The sequence below is a fragment of the Pyrus communis genome, chromosome 1 (genome assembly GCF_041283825.1).
Source record: "Pyrus communis isolate YQ-2024b chromosome 1, ASM4128382v1, whole genome shotgun sequence".
NCBI classification, from domain to species: domain Eukaryota; kingdom Viridiplantae; phylum Streptophyta; class Magnoliopsida; order Rosales; family Rosaceae; genus Pyrus; species Pyrus communis.
This window is the reverse complement of record NC_142565.1, coordinates 16,986,586-16,989,944: the sequence shown is the minus strand read 5'-3', so window position 1 is coordinate 16,989,944 and position 3,359 is coordinate 16,986,586. Positions and strand designations below refer to the sequence as shown.

At 42.1% G+C, this 3,359-nt stretch overlaps 1 pseudogene; it reads right to left on the bottom strand.

The window, feature by feature from the left end:
• Window positions 1–349: 349 nt before the first annotated feature.
• On the bottom strand, window positions 350–1,732 carry LOC148699277 (uncharacterized; annotated as a pseudogene).
• Between the last annotated feature and the right edge of the window lie 1,627 nt (window positions 1,733–3,359).

Below are 3,359 nucleotides of genomic sequence, written 5' to 3'. Positions count from 1 at the left end.
AGATCTTCTTTCATGATCAATTTTTTGAATAGCGGGTGGTCTGCTGAATGTCCTTTTTGGAAGGCTGCTCTAGCTATCGAGATGTTGCATCCAACTATCCTTGCCTTCTCTGCTTTAAACCTCTTCACATAGTCACGAAGCGACTTTTTAGGTTCTTCTTGATGTTAAACAAATGGTAGGACTTCTTTTTGATCGAGCGATAGGATGAATATTCTTTGTAAAAACCACAGAAAGTTCGTCGAAACTTCAGATAGATTATGGCGGCAGGGTGTAAACCAATCTTGCGCCTCGCCTTGTAGAGTGGTGGAGAATATCTTGCACATGAGACCGTCGTTGTTTCGATGGAGGATCATTGCGCTCGGTAGTGTTTTAAGTGTCTCTCCGGGTCTTCATCTCCTTTGAAATATGTGAAATGTGGCATGTTGAACTAGCGTGGAGGCTCTGCTTGCTCAATCTCGTCCGTGAAGGGTGACCTGCTTATGTTGGTCATGTTCCGTCGTAATGCCTTGTTGGTGACCTCGTTGCGTTGGAAATCACACAACCGCTTGGTCAAGAGTCTCTCTACTTCTTCCTGAATTTACCTTTATTGGGGTAGCAGAGCTCTTGGCTGCCCCTAGTCGTGACTTACTATTCTAGACTGCTCTTCTACGTGCTCGGCTTATCTATGTCGTGGCAGCAGTGCATGTGGTGGATTCCTAGCAGGCGAGGGATTTCGCAGGCTGCTGGTTGAACTTGAGTCGGATTGAGTGACTGCTTCTCTTCGCCCATTGTGCTGCCTGCTCCGATGTGATGTGGAGAATGTTCCTTGCATGCCTAGTTGCGAATGAACACTTCGCTTGGAAGGCTGCTCATGTTGACTATCGGAGTGTGACCCCAACCTTGAATGTATGCTCATTCGTAGGCCTAGCTAAGAGTACACGCTCTTCTGTGCGCTAAGACGAGAGTATAAGCTATCTTGAGGGCCCAATCGGAAGTGTACACTGCCCTAACGCTCGGTTCGTGGCTGGTCGAGTAGTTGCTTGCCGGGACGCTGCTAGAAAGGTTCTTCGTTTGCCATTGTCCTACTTTGGGACACCTCGTCTGGGGCACGTTGTATCTCGATGCGCTGCAAGAGATGGTTCACCAAGGTCGTCTGCTATGCGAGGACGCTCATCAACTCTATGACTTGTTGAAACAAGTGTTGTTTTCCATTTGGGTTGGAAGAGTTTGGAAGGAATGTATCTCCTTGAGCAATGGAAGTGTGGTAGACTCTGGGCACAAGATTTGAGTTGGGAAATGTCAAATCTGCAGAAAAATGTGGTGAAAATGCTCCCGGTTCGATCGTCGGTTCAGAAATTTGGAGCCGGGATGGTTGAACTAAACTTAGACTGATTTGGGCTGCTAAGAAGGCCACAGGAATAGGCTGGGCCACGGGAGTGGGTTGCTCGGCTGGAGCAGGCTGTGCCACGAGAGTGGGCTGCTCGGCGGGAGTAGGCTGGGCCACGAGAGCAGGTTGTGCCATGAAAGTGGGCTGCTCGGTGGGAGCAGGCTGGGCCGCGAGAGTGGGCTGCTCGGTGGGAGCAGGCTGGGCCGTGAGAGTGGGCTGCTCGGCATGTGGCACACGCAAGTGCAAGGCTTGGGCTCGAGCCAGGGCAAGCTTGGATGGCACGGCTTGGGCCATGGTGGAACCTCGTGGTGGTGGTGCCACTCCGCCTATGACCACATTTAGCCTTGCGGATCGTTGCGGTCCCATTTCTTGAGTATTGGAATTTTCACTTGTGGAATTTTCTAAATTTCTAGCCATTATATTCTTCTTTTACGTTTTATCAAAGAATCTTTGCAAATAAAAAAAATTCTAATAATAAGAATGTATGAAAAATACAAGGGGACTAGAAAATAGAAAAAAGAGACAAAAAACCTTTTTACGCGAGAGTCTTCTACGAGTGTGGATCTCTAGCTCTCAATGAAAGCACCAATTTGTGGATGCAAATTTTTTCCTCCTTGATCTTGGACAAAATTGCACCTACAAAATAAATAACACCTTAGGGTCAAGGCCAAGAGCCTCACGCGCCCACAATGAATTTTTTTGGGGGGGGGGGGGGGGTGTGGGGGGGTGCTTTGGCTGAAGAACCTCTGATACCAAAGTTAGAATTTAGAGAGAAAAGTGTTTGAGAGTTTTGGAGAATTTTAGCAAGAGTGTGGAATGATCTTTTGGTCAAAATGGGAGCCTATTTATAGGGATAGGCCAGTCCTCTTTGGAGAAATAGTGGCCGGCCATTAGGTGGGTTTTTGGGTTTAATTTTGGTTTAATTAGCCAATTATAATAGGTATTAATTGGCTAATTAAACATAAGGGGAATGTTTTGGTGGTTATAGAATATTTAGAATAAATAGATAATTAGGTTATATAATAATTAGCTAATTGATTTAGCTAAAAAAGGGAAATTAGGTAAAAGATATATGGGGTGAAATAATTTTTAGGGATTACCTTGTAGAAGGATTTGATGAGATGAATTTTTTAATTGTTACCTTTTTTAGGCATTTCTGACTTGGTTGAGGATGATTGCCTGCTACTCGCGCGTTGGAATCCTGATATGCCTCAAGGGTATTTTTGTCTTCTTTATCCAAAAATCCACGTGTCACCTTGTGAATATTTTTGGCTCCACAAAACCCACATAACAAAATTAACAGAATTAAGACAATGTAGAGCGAATTTTGAGTTTTATATAGTAAAATGATGACTTTTAAGTTTCAAGGGGCAAGATGAGATCAAAATAGTGTTCCAAGGGACAAAGTGAAGTAAATTTTGAGTTTTAAAGAGTAAAGTAACAACTTTCAAGTTATAATAGACAAAATAAAATTAAAATCAAGTTACATGTGGCGTAGCTAAAAATTAACCTTATTTTAATTAAACATGTGGCGGGCGGCTGTTGGAAATATAACTGAAAGTGGGTAGGCATTGCTAAAAACCTCTAGAGGCCTAACACCTGTGGTGTATAACAGATTTATATCATCCGGCATGACATGTATGCACTATTTTATGTTTGACGACCTCCTCAAGCATCAAATAAATTCCATCAAAAGAGTACGTATTAAGGTCTTCCACAAAAAAAAATAAATAAATAAATAAAAGAGTACGTATTAAGAGGACTTACATTATATAAGTGTAAGGTCACATGATGTTTTTGTGTAATATATTATTATGTAACAATAAATTATAAAATCTTACTGTCACGTAGTGGTGATTAAGTTTCATGTAAGCTGCTTTCTGAGTAACTCAAAAATTAGGAGTAAAATATTTAATTTGGATTAAAATAAGTCAGTAGTTTAATAAATATAAAAAGTAATTTAGAATTATAACTGTGGGAAAAACTAATTTCA